The sequence below is a fragment of the Heptranchias perlo genome, chromosome 1 (assembly GCF_035084215.1).
Source record: "Heptranchias perlo isolate sHepPer1 chromosome 1, sHepPer1.hap1, whole genome shotgun sequence".
Classification (NCBI taxonomy): domain Eukaryota; kingdom Metazoa; phylum Chordata; class Chondrichthyes; order Hexanchiformes; family Hexanchidae; genus Heptranchias; species Heptranchias perlo.
Window position 1 is genome coordinate 111,785,821 of NC_090325.1, and position 17,040 is coordinate 111,802,860.

A 17,040-nucleotide genomic window follows, 5' to 3' on the forward strand; every position below is an offset into this window, starting at 1 on the left:
AAGCGATCGCCCAATCTGCATTTGGTCTCCTCAATGTAGTGGAGACCACATTGTGAGCAGGAGTACAATATACTAAACTGAAAGAAGTACAAGTAAATTGCTGTTTCACCTGGAAGGAGTGTTTGGAGCACTGGACGGTGGGAAGGGAGGAGGTGAAAGTACAAATTCAGATAGCTGCCATTTATGTATCACCTCCCTGATTGTACATCTTACATCACTCTCTTCAACATCACTCTTTCCATCATATTTTACACCACCATCTCCAGTATAGTTTAGATCAATCTCTATTGCATCTTGTTTCTTGATACATTTTACATCACTTAATCTCTCCAGTATAATTTTCATGATCAATCTCTGCCAACGCCCGCCTGCTAATTGACACTTTGTTACTCCTTTGATGGGAGGCTGGCAGACTTGGATGGATGGACTGTCACCTTGAAAGGAAGCAGTTTCATTTGTTCCTTTCCCTGCTATGCCCCAGGTACTGGGCATCCCTGCAGAATGATATGTGATCTGTATAAGAAGCGAGCATAGGCTATCACTGAGGTGTGCAAATCCTGCTTTCATGGCTCTCTCAAGCCAAACCCTAAGCCAGTCAATTCTGGCTGTGAAAGGAAGCAGTATGTTGGAGCCCAAGTTTAAGTTGTCTGAGTCACAGTGTTTGAGAGAGAGTGCATCAGCATTTGTTCCCCTGTCCTTGGCTCCATTGTAGATTCCTGTGAAATAGTCACTCACTCCACGGTGCAATGCAGTGGTGAAAATTCTTTGCACGGTGCTGGGAAGAGGTTGTAACTGCACTCATGCACATTCATCACCAACCCTTGCAGAGCAATCAGTACTGCACCAAAGGGTGTCATAAAGTCCTTTTGGTCATCAATCAACTGCCTTCTGAAGGCAGGCCCAATAGGGTACTTTGCCCATGAAGTTGTTGGACACCTTCAGCTGAAGACCTGGACTGATGTTTGCAGTTCGACAAGTGCTACCTCCATTTGCTCTTCCTCACTTGTGTCCTGTAACTTATTAAGTACTTGGATCTGTGATGGTGTTTGCGCAAATGGGGAGCATGACATGACCTGCTGCAACTTACTTGCGTCCAGGTGGGTTATCTCTGGAGGAACAGAAAAAAAGAGACGTGTTAGAATGGTTCCATGATGGAATGCCTTCTGACAGAGGTTTACGCCATTTCTCCTGGGTTGCTACTGATCTTCTGCTGAAGTTACGGTGAGAAATCAGGAAACCGTCCCAGAAATTCTACCCCATTGTGGGCTAGGATATTGCTGTGCAATGCTTATCTTTTTGTTACTGAGTGAGACAGTGAGTTAGGGCAATGGTGAGAAAAGGAGCATACCTCCAAACCCAGACTTCATGCCAAAGATGGAGTGAGCCATTCCTTCACGTGTGGACAATTCCCTCATACTAGTAGGTCGCCAGCTAGTACACGTACACTCACAGTGGTTATGAGCAACGTTGTCCTGGTAGTATACACAAGACATCCAGATCGCAGAAATTGACAGAGCACCCAGGTGAGTGCAATCCAATGCTGATTGCATGTAGGTTCATGGGACAGTGCAGGTTCAGAGAACAACTTTCAACATTAATGTGTCACTGTATAAGTGATTTGCATGCCATAAAAAACATCTGCCCTGCAGCTTTTTGGCAATTGTGTAGAAAGGGGGGAAACTTATTTGGATGCACTACATGGTACTTCCCTGAGTTTCATGGTGCAGCAACTAACAATTTTGGTTTGTGCTATGTCAAACATGTCCCAATATTAATTACATATGCAATAGTGTGTACTCTTACACTTGACACTCCCGATTCCATTAAACTTTGACCTCATTTGTACACAGTCCTGTGGAACTGTGAGGCTCCATTGACTCACTCTGCTACCGAAATCTTTTGCTGTTGTTGGAGGGTGGCCTTCTGTTCCCAAGAGCACCACTCCCCTTTGCTATACCTCTTGTACAAGCATCTAGAATCACAGACTCATAGAAATTATAGCACAGAAGACCATTTGACCCTGTGTTGATGCTAACTCTTCAGTTGCAGCTATCTAATGACATTTCCCTGTTCTTTCTCCATATTGTTTTATATTCTTCCTTTTCAAATACTTATCCAATTCCATTTTAAATGATGTTATGAGGCTAGGCCTTCCATCATCCATCCCCCTGATTAGGGTGCATCTTCAGCAGGGTGCAATTTCGGCCCAACCCAAAAATGTCCTAATGATCCTGGCTGTTTTTCCAGTCCAGGGTCCCTTACATACAGGAGATTGGCTCGCTCGCCTCTGCTGCAGTAGGCCTTCAGGACTTGCCACAGCAGGAGAAATAGGTGGTCAGGAAGCTGCCTGAAGAAAATATATTTTTTTCCCCATCAAACTTTAAAATTTGATGATGGGACCCGTGCATCGCTACACTGGGTGAATGCTTGTACAGGCCCCTCTTTTCCTGAAGTCCCAAAGCCCCTTCCACCAGCCTTTGAACACTGGATGTTGGGTGTTAAGGAGGTTCCTGCATCCACCATCCCAACTGGAAAATATGGAAAACATGGTGGAAGCTGCCTTTCCCCTTTAAGGCTGAGCAACAGCCCTTTAAGAGCAGCTGCCCCTTAACCAATTGCGCTTCTAGCTTAGTTCCCAGTGCTTGTTTTCCAAATGGTGGGAGCTTACTACAATTAATGGAAGGGTGGTAGCATGACAACATTCAGTGAGATCAGTATTCCCCATGGCTGGCACAGGTGAGCTTATGCCACAGGTAAGTGCAACCCCAAAATTATCTGCATCGTAATTTCAGGGCTTGCTTTGTCTAATAGGCACTGTAAAGACTAGAATAATTTACTACAAAAAAATGCAGAAGAAATATCTTATAATTATGATTGCCATGTTAATATAGACAGCACACAATTGGTCCATACACGAACATATGAAAATGACAGGCAGGAAATGACTAGCTGATCCATCGAGCCTGCCCCACACTCACTATGCCTGGAGTATCATGACTAGACACTCCCCAGTTTTGCCTGCCAATCTTTGATTCCTATTTACCCAGGCCAGACCTGTTCTCATCCCAATGAAATTAGCCCTCCTCCAATTGAGTATTTTAACTTTAGAGTGGTCCATTTCATTTTCCATAGTTATTCTAAACCTTATGATACTATAATCGCTGTTCCCTAAATGATCTCCCACTGACACTTGCTCCACTTGGCCCGTCTCATTCCCCAGAACCAAATCCAGCAATGTCTCCTACCTCTTGGGCCGGAAACCTACTGGTCAAGAAAGTTCTCCTGAACACACTTCAAAAATTCCTTCCCCTCTTTGCCCCTTATATTATTACTATCACAGTCTATATTAGGATAGTTGAAGTCCCCCGTTATCACAACTCTATAGCTTTTGCACCTCTTTAATTTCTCTCCAAATTTGCTCCTCTGTCTCCTTCCCACTAGTTGGTGGCCTATAGAATACACCCAGTAGTGTAATGGCACCTCTATTGTTTCTTAACTCTAACCAAATAGATTCTATCTTTGACCCCTCCAGGACATCCTCTCTCTCTCTCTCCAGTACTGCAATATTCTCCTTAATCAATACTGCCACCACCCACCTCCTTTCTTCCCTTCCCTATCTTTCCTGAACATCTTGTATCCAGGAATATTTAGTACCCAATCTTGCCCTTTTTTGAGCCAGATCTCTGTATTCGCCACAACATCATATTCCCATGTGGCTAATTGCGCCTGCAGCTCACCAGCCTTGTTTAACATGCTTTGTGCGTTTACACACATGTACTGTAAACCTATCTTAGACTTTCTTGCACTCTCTCTCTTAGTCTGGTCCTATCTACTACCATACTATTTCTTGCTCTAGTGCTATCTTTCTCTCCGAATCCTTTTTGTACCTTGTTTCTCCTTTCCAATGCTACATCCTGGTCCCCATCCCCCTATCATATTCGTTTTAAACCCACCCCTCCCCCCACAGCACAAGCGAACCTCCCCATGAAGACATTCGTCCCAGCTCCATTGAGGGGCAACCCGTCTGGCCTGTACAGGTCCCACCTCCCCCAGAACTTATCCCAATGCCCCTGGAATCTAAAGCCCTCCCTCCTGCACCATCTCTCCAGCCACGCATTCATCTGCTTTATCCTCCTATTTCTATACACTAGCGCGTGGCACCGGGGGTAATCCGGAGATTACTACCTTTGAGATCCTGCTTCTTAATCTCTTTCCTAACTCCTTAAAATCTGCCTGGAGGACCCCATCCCTCTTTCTACCTATGGCGTTGTTACCTATATGGACCATGACCTCTGGCTGTTCACCCTCCCCCTCCAGAATGTTCTGCAGCCACTCCTGTCATATTTGAGTGTGGCATCATGAATGGAATGATTATTATCTTAAATGAAGAAGAGTTAAAGAACTATTCAACTATTGAAAGAGTATCCTGAGGGAAGTGCAAAAAATGACAATTGTTTTAAATCAAACAACAACGCTAAACACGAGGAGTGAATTTTTCATGGGAAAAAGTGGTACCACAAACCAATACTTTCCACTTTCCGGGAGAAGTTGGAAAGTATTCACATTTTTCATCATGCTTAGCACACACTAGTGACCCCAAGATTGCAAGTGTACTTATTAGTATTATTTACACCACATCGTGGTGACTATGTGCCTATTGTTACCAATGACCCATTGTGCAGTAAATGCCATTTTGATCTACTGCTGGCTATTCCCCAGGTTATCTAGTTCCATTTCACAATAGCCATTGTTTCATTTTGACAGATCTGCCATAATTCAATGAAAAGAACTGTTGTGTTGTTGAGGATGTAACAAGTAAACAGGCTGACCTTTCTAGGAGGACTGTATAAATGATCCTCTGTGAAATCCAAACACTGGAAACACAGCAGTAAAATTCCCAAACGTGTACTCATTAACCAGTGATATGTTTTTATATGCCTACTTACAATTCCCTTGTAACTCAGGCTTGGGGATTTATAACTACAGTGATAAGCTTTGCTCCAGAATCATGGTTCATCTGAACAAACTCGAACAACTTTCATGTATGATGTAGAGATGCCGGTGATGGACTGGGGTTGACAAATGTAAGGAATCTTACAACACCAGGTTATAGTCCAACTGTTTTATTTGAAAATCACAAGCTTTCGGAGGCTTTCTCCTTCATCAGGTGAGTGTGGGATTCGGATTCCACACTCACCTGACGAAGGAGAAAGCCTCCGAAAGCTTGTGATTTTCAAATAAAACAGTTGGACTATAACCTGGTGTTGTAAGATTCCTTACAACTTTCATGTAAAGCAACATCAGATGAATATAGAATTAGGTTGACTGTAATGTATCCCCATCCTACAGTAGAAAGGTAGCCAATACTCACTGTCCAGGCTGACGCGTGGATGAAGAGCTGGAGGCTTGCCAGTGCCCTTGGATCCATACCCTGGCTTCAGAAAAGGAGTGAAGAAAATTGGAAAAAGAAACAATTAACACAAAGTAAACATTCCAAAACGTTCTTATTTATCAAGCAGCCAGTCATTGGACATGTTTCCATTCTTCAAATTGATTGTCTAAAAAATAATTAATTATAGTTGGATCTGAGAAAATTGGCACATAGATCTGCAATGATATTCCTGACATTACATTCACTGAGTGAAAATAGGTCTGCTGAAATGAAGTGCACAGATGGGCGTGTATGTATACTCAATACCTCCCTGTATGCTGGGAAAATGAGCAATGGCAAAAAATTCTTGTATGGTTCTCATCTACTGCTGCGGGGGATGATGGAAAACAGATGTACTTGGGTAGCCTCCTGAGTAGAGCAGCAGTAACCTGAGAAACACCGTGTGACATTGCTGCTTGATTGATGCCCACAGTTGCACCATCTGGGATCTGAAAAGTGCCAGTGGCATAGAAAGGGACTGCTACACTCACCTTCACAAATATTGGTACAGCATAACTCATAGGTACATGATACTTTAAATCCTCTTTTGACTTCCTACACAGGTCATAGACCATCTGCTTACCGAATCTCAACCTAATGATAGAGGACATGTCAAAGCAATCAATAAAATAACTATCCATCTGTGTATAAATTCATGTGGCGTTCTGTCCTTGTTCCTTTGGTGTCTCTACATCCAGTTACCTTCAGCCATTTTGAATCTGAAATGGTTGCTATGCTACCTGAATTTATATTTTGCACACTGATTAACTACTGAATTGTGAAGTTAATCACAGGCCAAAAAAAACTGGCCAGTACGCAACTTCCGATTAGGTCATAAAGTAGTGATTACTGTGTAAAATACACAAAAATATTAATTTGCATAAGTGCTAAGCAATAAGAAAGCACAGCACCAACAATTCCATAACAAAAATAAAATAAAATGCAAGCAATAGTGCAATCAATTTGTTATGACACACATTAATAAAAATACATTCAGAATAAGATCAAGCTCATGCAGCATAATACTAATAACTTCAATGGACATGAATTTAGCGTGGAGATGGAAAGGGAGCGGGGGAGAAGATAATCGGACACTAAACCCACAAGTTAAGTTGACGGGTCACACTCTGCGATTGCGACCTTAATGAGGGCAATAAATTTTACTTCCTGGCTTCAATCCAGCAGCCAGGCCTGATTGACAGACTGGCTGGCTGCCGGACTGGAAGGCCGTGGATCAGAGAAGAGGGAGGATGGGACCGTGGACCATGGAGGACATGGTCGGGGTGGGGGGGGAGATCTGATGCTGGAGGTGAAGATTGGGGGTGGGGGGGAGCTGATGCTTTGAGGAGATCAGAGGTTGGGTGAAGAGGTTGCAGAGATCGGAGATCGGTCGCAAATCAGGAGAAGAGCTCTGAGGTCAGGTGAAGAAGTCACAGATTAGGAAAAGAGATCGGAGGTCGGGTGAAGAGTTGGAGGTGGTGGGGGGGCACCATCTCGGGAGAGTCCGCCATGGGGCTGGGGCCACCATCGGAGGGTTGGGGGGGGTGGGGGTCAGCCGATCATGGGGGTCCAATCACACCAGGTGAGCTTGTTGGGCCTGGATGAAGCACTCCTGCTCTTCCTGGCCCACAAGCAGTGCAATAAAGGCACTCAGCTCATGGATCCGGCCCTTCCCGCTTGCATTCACCTGACATGAATCAGAAGCAATGGGAAACCTGAACAGGTACGGTAAAATTCATTTAATATTTGTAATATACAAAAAATTAAGTGCCTCAACTATTTCAAAAAGGTACATTGCATCTTTAAGTATCGGCCCAATGGCTTTAAGTGGGGGCCGGACCTCCGGGTATCTGTTGCTCGTGTGCATCCTAACGTGCCTGGGTCAAACCCGGAAGCAGGTGTGCTGGAGCCGTGATGTGCTCCCGCTCCAAATATCTATTATTTTGACTGCCCACCGCCCCCCCCCAACAACCTACCCATTCTTGGGGGTTAAAATTATCCCCAATGTGTCTGATGTGTCTTTGGAATTAACCCGCTACTGCTTCTTGACTAAATGTTCTGGCCTGTAGTGACGGTATTTACTGGTAAGCAATACAAGGATGTTGAGTGTTTTGTACCAGTGAGACCAAGGCATGTATTTAATTGACAGCACTTACTTTAACTTATTCTACGAGGGGAAAGTGTGCTTATTAGACACAGTGAAGCGAAAGAAACGATCATTCAATGCTGACAGGGAAAGTTTCTGTCATACTGCTATTTGAGTAGTGAATGCAAGTCCCGAATTTCCTGTCTGGTTATGCCTATGTGTATGGGGGAGGAAAGTTGACAGGGAGCCATTCCTATGGCATCTCTGCTCCAATCTCACATCGGCTCTTTTGGCATTTTCCACCAGACATGAATTTGGACATTTAATAGATCTGTCCAAACATGATAGCCAAGTTCCGCACCCATGAGGACGGCCTCAACCGGGATCTTGGGTTCATGTCACGCTACACGTAACCCCACCAGCAAAAAGGGGGAAAAAAATTATATGTTTTTTAAAATTTTCTCTCTCTCTCTCTCTCTCTCTGCCATTTTGAGTTTCTTTCTGCCTGCCTGTGTAATCGACACAATGTATATCCAGTGTACTGGGACGTGCTGTTCTCCGTGACTGGCCTGTTTGAATAACAACGACACCTTTTGATTGGTGTGATGCTGTCCCAACATAGTATAAGATATGCGATTTGAGAACCTTTTCACTCATTCATCTGACGAAGGGGATAATCTCCGAAAGCTTGTGATTTTAAAATAAATTTGTTGGACTATAACCTGGTGTTGTAAGATTCCTTACATTTGTCCAAACATGGGCAAGCACGTTATAAAGTGAGGCAAACAACAACAACTTCCATTTATATAGCACATTTAACATAGTATAACATTACAAGCCTCTTCACAGGAGCGATATCAGGCAGAATTTGACACTGAGGAGATATTGGCACAGATGAGCAAAAGTTTGGTCAAAGAGGTAGGTTTTAAAGAACATCTTAAAGGAGGAGAGAAAGATAGAGAGGCAGAGAGGTTTAGGGAGGGAATTCCAGAGCTTGGGGCCTGGACAGCTGAAGGCATGGCCACCACTGGTGGGACAAAGGAAATCAGGGATGCACAAGTGGCCAGAATTGGAGGAATGCAGCGTTCTAAGAGGGTTGTAGGGCTGGAGGAGGTTACAGAGATAGGGAGGGGCGAGGCCATGGAGGGATTTGAACACAAGGATGAGAATTTTAAATTTGATGGAATAGGTAACAATAAGTATATGGAGTTCATGGAAAGTACACACCAGTATTAAGTTACGTATATTTCAGTCATTTCTCAGCTGTTTTCTTCAAATTTTGTTTCTTTTCCCTTCTGGCACTTTAAACCTTTGTTCCAATTGTTGTACATTATTTTTACCATCAGTGTCTTTACTAGCACCAATGACTATCCCATTGGGAATTCCCCAATCTGACATGTTTGGACAAAGGTAGGACTTACAGAGATATTCCATGCAGGTCAGGCTGCACAGGAGATGCTTGTCTCACCTGGTGGAAACAGCACATCTGCATTTGCAAGCAGAGGAGATTAGTGCAAGTTGAAACTTCTCTTCCCAAAGGACCCAATGTCACTAAGATATGTGAACACCTGGGCCACCTGTAATGTTTGGTGCTTCCTTGGAAGCACACTAATCACAGTATATCATGCTTTCAGTGGCACGGCTTGAAAGAAGGCATACCAGAGACAGCATACCCTAACTACCTGTATCTGACAGGATGTCACCAACTACTACTGCAGGCCCAAGTGTACCTACCTGGCAATGGCCATGAGGAACTGTCTGAACAGGGTTTGGGTCATGGGCTACCATGAGGCATAGAGATGGCACATCCAATGACAGTAATGGTCAGCTGTGAACTGAAGCTTGGCAATGCTGATCTATGGGGATAGTGTCATGGAGTGGAAAAGAGGGCAAACCTCCTTACAACCATCTCATGCAGCACCCCCTCCACTTCAGCAGCTATCAAACATGAGCTTGGATGCTAGGATTCTTGCTCACTTCCCTACAGACTCATGCCTACACCTTGGGTTTCCTCTCTGTTCATTTTTGTCTCTATTTTCTTAAGCCCCTTGTCCCTTCAGACTTGACAAAGGCTAATAATGGTTTAAGATATATTTTGAGGCTCACCAAAAACTTTCAGGATTATTGTTTTCCTATTATATCACCATCTCCTTTTTCCATTCTTGGGATGTGGGTATCGCTGGCAAGGCCAGCATTTATCGCTCATCCCTACTTTCCCTGAGAAAGTGGCGTTGGGCTGCCTTTTTTGAATTGCTGCAGTTCGCATGGTGAAAGTTCCACAAAGCTGTTAGGTAGGGAGTTCCAGGTAGTTCTGGAAGTAAAAAACTGGTACCAGTAAAGTGACCATGTAACTGTCAGATTGTCATAAAAACGCAACTGATTCACTAACGTCCAGTCCAGTCGACCCTGCAAAGTCCTCCTTGCTAACATCTGGGGAACTGTGCCAAAGTTAGGAGAGCAGTCCCACAAACTAGTCAAGCAACAGCCTGACGTAATCATACTCACAGAATCTTACCTATCAGCCAATATCCCAGACTCCTCCATCACCATCATTAGGTATGTCCTGTACCTATGTACCACCAGCAGATTCACCCACCAGAGGTGGAGGAGCAGTGGTATACAGTCCGGGGGGATGGGGGTGACAGGGTGGTGTGGCCCTGGAAGTCCTGGACATTGACTCTGGACTCCATGATGTCTCATGGCTTCAGGTCAAACATGGGCAAGGAAACTTCCTGCTGATTACCACTGACCGCCCTCCCCCAGCTGATGAAACAGTACTCTCCAAGTTGAATACCACTTGGAGGAAGCACTGAGGGTAGCAAGGGCACAGAATGTACTCTGGGTCAATGTCCATCACCCAGAGTGGCTCAGTAGTACCACCACTGACTGAGCTGGCCAAGATCTGAAGGACACAGCTGCCACTCTGAGCTTGATGTGGAGATGCCGGTGATGGACTGGGGTTGACAAATGCAAGGAATCTTACAACACCAGGTTATAGTCCAACTATTTTATTTGAAAATCACAAGCTTTCGGAGGCTTTCTCCTTCGTCAGGTGAGTGTACTCTGAGATTGGCGCAGGTGGTGAGAGAGCCAATATGAGGGAATAACTTACTTGGCCTTGTCCTCACCAATCTACCTGTCACAGATGTGTCTGTCCATAAGAGCATTGATTCAAGTGGTCACCACACAGTCCTCATGGAGACTGAGGACACCCTCCATCATGTCATGTGGCACTACCAACGTGCTAAGTGGGATAGATTAAGAACTGATCTGGTAGCTCAAAACTGGGCTTCTACGAGGTGCTGTGGGACATCAGCAGCAGCAGAATTGTGTACCACCAAAATTTGTAATCTAATGGCCCGGCATATTCCTCACTCTTCCATCATCACCAAGCCACATGACCAACCCTGGTTCAATGAGGAGCATAGAAGAGCATGCTGGGAGCAGTACCAGACATACCTGAAAATGAGGTGCCAACCTGGAGAAGCTGCAACATATGCATGCTAAACAGCAAAAGCAACATGCTGTATACAGAGCTAAGTGATCCTACAACCGACAGATCAAGTCAAAGTTCTGCAACCCTGCCACATCCAGTCATTGATGATGGTGGATATTTAAACAACTAACGGGAGAAGGAGACACAATAAACATCCCCATTTTCAACGATGGCAGAGCCCAGCACGTGAGTGCAAAAGACAAGGCTGAAGCGTTTGTAACCATCTTCAGCCAGAAGTGCCGAGTGGTTGATCCTTCTCAGCCTCCTCCTGAGGTCCCCACCATCACAGATGAGAGTCTTCAGCCAATTCGATTCACTCTATATGACATCAAGAAACGTCTGCGTGCAGTGGACAGAGCAAAGGCTACAGATCCCAACAATATCCCAGCTGTAGAAGACCTGTGCTCCAGAACTAGCCCCGCCCCTAGCTAAGCTGCTCCAGCACAGCTACAGTGACTTCAATCTGACAAGGTGGAAAATTGCCCAGGTATGTGTAGCACCAGCGTTCTGGCCATTTTTATGAATCATATTTTAAATCCAATACCTCCAAGAAAGAACTGTACTGTTTGGCAAGCTTGTAGGATTGACTGGCAGGAGTTTCGAACAGGGCTAACCTGACTAAGGTGCATTCATACTGACAGGCTGGGTGGAAGGGAACCCAGGCCGATTGATGCCATCACCGTTTAACATGATTACTGGGAACAATACCCCGAGAGGTAACTCAGAGGCACTCAGTCCCAACCAAAACTGGTGGAAGGCAGGAGACGGCCGGGCCATTGTCTTCCAGGAGAGAAGCCAGAAGCAAGTTTGGTTTGAAATCGAAACCCATTACCTGCTAATGGGGGCTATCAACTCAGGAAACGACAGACACCCAGTAATCAGCACCCACTGTCTCTCCAGGTACAAGGCCTGGGAGCGGGAAAACAAAATAGCATTTTTCACAAAGATTTCAAAGGTTATGAGTCACTCCAGGCCACCGGGGGGGGGGGGGTGTCCAGACAGATCACCTGAGTCAATACATCAATCAGTAATGACTGGAGAAAAGGTAATGGGTTTTGGGGATATAAGGAGCTGTTTGGCCATGGTTCCTGGCTCGGCTCTGCTCTCTGCTCTGCGCTCTGCTCTCTTCTTTCTTCTCCTCAGCATCAATCTACAGCGAATCTCCCGAGTGGGGCTCGGCTCGATTCACCGCCAGAAGCTGAGCGCTGCTCTTCATCCCTCATCAACGGACCTCGACTCAAACTGGGACTTGGATACTGTGTGGGCCGTACGGAACCAGGAGCGAGACGTGCAGGAAGAAACTGCAAGCAACAACGGGCAATCGGTGTGAGCATATTGTCTGCGCCGACACATTCACAAGACCACTTAGCTGTGTGAAGGAGTGATTGTAAGTCCCAACCAAACCTTAGAGGGCTTCAGTGCTGGGGGGTTGGGGGGGGTCCTGTGTTAGTTTATTTCACGGGAGGGTTCTCTTATTAGGCCGTGGTAATTTAGCACGGTAGGGCTTATTGGACAAGCCAGGGTTGTACTGTTTGTATTGTTTACTAGTGTTATTGTTAATCTTATTAAACACAATACAGTTGAGCCCGAAAACATTTGTCCGAGTCTGATCTGTCCTTATAATCCCTATCATTCCAGAACTTATAGTAAGAGGTGTGTTTTCGGTACGCCCGAGAAAACCACATACATATGTCCTGTCAATAAAAAGCAAGACAAATCCAAACTGGCCAATTAACACCCTGTCAGCTTATTCCCAACCATCAGCAAAATGATGGAAGGTGTTGTCAACAGAGCTATCAAGCAGCATTTACTTTAACTGCCTGCTCCAAACTCCTCCACTATTCCTCCTGGCCCTGGACAAAACTCCCTAACGCATGGCATTTCACACTTCAACCTTCCCCGACTCTAGCCCATCAACTGGCATAATACTGACATCTCTGTTGAATAAAGACCGACTCCATGTTCCCTACTCCCTGCATTCCATTGACAGGTACTCCTTCATCCCCCACACCCTGTCTCATCATTTCTGCCGTCACCTCCCTTGTTTTTCAAAAGTCTCCTTTTAACAATTTTTCTTTCATCTTTACTGTTATGTTTATGTTTTCTTAATATAGTAGACTTAAGGCACTCAGTACTTGTTTTTGTATTGAGAAGACAAGGTAATGCAACAGGCTCATTGTGCGAGATACCACCAAGGGTGAAAAGAGAAAAAATGAGAGAAATCCAGTATTAATTACGCGATAGCAAGCTTTGTTTTAAAAACCTGAAGATCATAGGAGAAAGGAAAGACTAACAGATATGAGGAATTCCATGACTGGGATCTTGAGAAAGAATAAGTTACAGATCTAGAGCAAATTTTCAGTCTCAGTTCCATCAGTGTGGAATTTGCGACCGGGAGCCAAGAAATCAGGCAGGGAGTCCTTTAATCCTGAGATCCCACCAGATTTATGCAGTGTGCAATTTGCCAGCTTGAGGTGCTCTCAGTTGAGGTGTGTAGGAACTTAATTTCAATACTATAATAAATAAGTTAATAAAGGAAAGTGTGATTTCTATCTGAAAATAAAAACAGAAAATGCTGGAGAAGCTCAGCAAGTCAGGCAGCATCTGTGGAGAAAGACACAGAGTTAACGTTTCAGGTTGATGACCGTCAGAACAGGGAAGGGGGGTGGAGGAGAGGGGAGGAAAGAACAAAAGGGAAGGTCTATGATAGGGTAGAGGGCAAGAGTGATTAAATGACAAAAGGGATGATGGTGCAAGGCAAGAGGGTGGTAATGGGACAGGTTAAGAAACAAAAGGTTGGTCAGGAGTAGCTGTAAATGGCAGCAGCAGAACCATTATCAGCATTAGCTGACCGAAAGATGAGGTGCTATTCCTCAAGCTTACGTTGAGCTTCATTGGAACAGTGTAAGAGGCCGAGGGCAGAGAGGTCAGAGTAGGAGTGGGAAGGAGAATTAAAATGGCAAGTGACCAGCAGGTCAGGATCACGCTTGTGGACTGAGCAGAAGTGTTCAGCAAAGCGATTACCCAGTCTGCATTTGATCTCCCCAATGTAGAGGAGACCATATTGTGAACAGTGAATACAGTATACTAAATTGAAAGAAGTACAAGTAAACTGCTGTTTCACCTGGAAGGAAGGGAGGAGATGAAAGGGCTGGTGTTGCATCTCCTGCACTCTCACGGGAAGGTGCCGTGGGGAGGAGAGCGGGTGTTGGGGGTTGATGGAAGAGTGGACTAGGGTATCACTGATGGAGCAGTCCCTTTGGAATACTGAAAGGGGAGGGGAAGATGTGTTTGGTGGTGGGATCACACTGGAGGTGGCGGAAATGGCGGAGGATGATACGTTGAATGTGGAGACTGGTGGGGTGGAAGGAGAGGTCAAGGGGATCCTATCGTGGTTCTGGGAGGGAAGGGAAGGGGTGAGGGCTGAAGTGCGGGAAATAGGACGGACACGGTCGAGGGCCCTGACAACTACAGTAGAGGGGAATGCTCAGTTGAGGAAAAAAGAAGACATATCGGAAGCACTGGTGAGGAAGGTAGTATCGTCAAAACAGATGCGACGGAGTCGGAGAAACTGGGAGAAAGGAATAGAATCCTTACAGGAAGCGGGGTAGAAGGAAGTGTATCAAAGTAGCTGTGGGAGTCAGTGGGCTTCTAATAGATAGCCTATCCCCAGAAGTGGAGATAGAGAAGTTAAGGAAGGTAAGGGAAGAGTCAGAGATAGACCATGTGAAGGTGAGGGAAGGGTGGAAATTGGAAGCAAAGTTGATGACATTTTCCAGTTCGGGGTGAGAACAGGAAACGGCACCGATACAGACATCAATGTACTGAAAAAAGAGGTGAGGGAAGGGACCTGAGTAGGACTGGATCAAGGAATGTTCCACCTATCCCACAAAAAGGCAGGCATAGCTAGGACCCATATGGGTTCCCATAGCGACACCTTTTATTTGGAGGAAGTGAGTGGAGTCAAAGGGGAAGTTGTTCAACGTAAGAACAAGTTCAGTCAGGCAGTGGAGGGTGGTGATGGATGGGGACTGGTTGGGCCTCCGTTCAAGGAACAAGCGGAGGGCCCGCAGGCCGTCTTGGTGGGGGGTGGAGGTGTGGAGGGACTGGACGTCCATGGTTAGGGCCGGGGAACTGGAAACTGTTAAAGTGGCGGAGGGCATCGGAAGAGTCGCGGATGTAGGTTGGAAGAGACTGGACAAGGGGAGAAAAAGAGAATCAAGATAGGAGGAAATAGGGCCTGCGGGCCCTCCGCTTGTTCCTTGAATGGAGGCCCAACCAGTCCCCATCCCCTGAGAGAACGGAGTGCTGCAAGTTCAGAGGGAGGTAGATTAGAGTGAGTGAGGGGAGTAAAGAAATTGAGACGGCCGATGTCACACCAGCAGTTCCCAATGAAAAGATCAAGAGAGGATAAGAGGCCAAGGGGAGGGGTCCAGGTGGAACGAGCATTCTGAAGATGGGAGAAAGGGTCCGCTGTGCGGGGGGAGGACATTCAGATTTCTTTCAAAATTTTTTAGGTTTCTATCCATTTAGAATGGGACTGCACTGTGTGTGCTCCTCACTCACGTGGAATAGACACAATGGGAAGCTCCATGTTCAATTCCACTCTTAAAGAGGACCTTTTTGTATTTTATTTTCAATTTTCATTGTTATACTACCTTTTGCTTGGTGGGCTTTTTTTGCTGCTTTTTCTCAGTTTTTTAATTCCTTTTTTCATATGTCCTTTTAAATTTATTTTTGTTAAGCAGAACAAAAAGAACATTTATGTTAAAGCAAAAGCAGATGAATATCTGAAAAGTTATTAGTAAGCCAACCATAATTGAAGCCATTACAAAAAGTCAATAGGGAAGAGTTTTAAAAAGAGGGAACATACCGAAGAGCTTTTTCAATCTTTTACTGCAAGAGCTAAAGTTTATTTTTCAGATTTTCCAAAGGTTGCACGCAGGAAAATAAAGTGGTTTGAGAAAAAGAAGGGAAGACAAAAACATTCTGGAGACAGGAAATGGAGTCTGTAAACAAGTGATGATGCAATGAAACACCTGACCCCTCTGTTTGATGGCTGCTGAAGTGTTCGTGCTGCTGCATAAAGTTGGGTTTTGGTACTCCGGGGCACCTACCTCAGAGGACAGCAGCGCAGCATACCTGGCAGAAGGTACCAGTTAAGGTACGCTAAACACACAACTTGGGAACAGATGAGGAAGAAGATGGCACACCTTTTGGAATCTGGGGAGGTAAGACTACCCAACAGTACCATTTACCCAATTGATGGCCTAAATACTCATGGCGTGAAATGTTGCCTATTAACCTGTTGCACATTTACTGCCATCCATGCCAAGGCCTAACACTACGGTACAGCTCTTTCATTGCTAATCCATACTTCAGCAAGCTGCACATTCAAGTTAAAGTCTTGCCGCGCTCACATTTTTATTGGTCTTCAAAATAAAATCATTGTAACACAACTAAGCTGCATTGTCACTTACTGACAACCAGGAAGGACTGCAGGTTTGATACATGTCTGGTAGCTCGTATATGCTCTCTTAACTTACATGTCAAGGCTACTTCTTTAAAGCCCTGACAACCTATGGAAAGGCTGAAAAATATTTTTGTCTCCATATGCAGCTAATTACCTTTTTAATGACTGCAACCCATTAATTCTGGCCTGCATCCCTTTAAGGGCTGATGATGTGTGCTGTTTCCTCTCTCTTCCTCCGTTTGGCAAACTCCTACTTGCAGGCCCGGTCCAGGCTGAACGGTCATCTTACATACGAAATGAGGACAATCCCGAAACATCCAGCAGGTTTGACCCTTTCAGATTTATGCAAATAGAAAGCTTGCAGCACTGTAGTCCCACTGCTTCAGTGAAAGGAATGGAAAATGATCACTGCATTTCAACACAGAGGAAGAGGAAGAGCAAATAGGATGGCTTACTTGAAGCCAAGAAGGAACAGGAGAAGAAAGCTTGAAAGAGCGTGGTCCTTCACAGTATCAATAAAGTAGAGAAAGACAAGAAAATTTGCATGACTGCTG

General features: G+C 45.1%; 1 long non-coding RNA gene across 1 annotated transcript; it reads right to left on the bottom strand.

Annotated features, from left to right (window-relative positions):
- Positions 1–260: 260 nt before the first annotated feature.
- LOC137340157 (uncharacterized) lies at positions 261–16,724 on the bottom strand. The gene is made up of 3 exons (XR_010966728.1): positions 16,641–16,724; positions 5,372–5,435; positions 261–1,108 (listed from the first exon to the last, which is right to left on the bottom strand). It is a non-coding gene; the product is annotated as an uncharacterized lncRNA (long non-coding RNA).
- Positions 16,725–17,040: the final 316 nt, after the last annotated feature.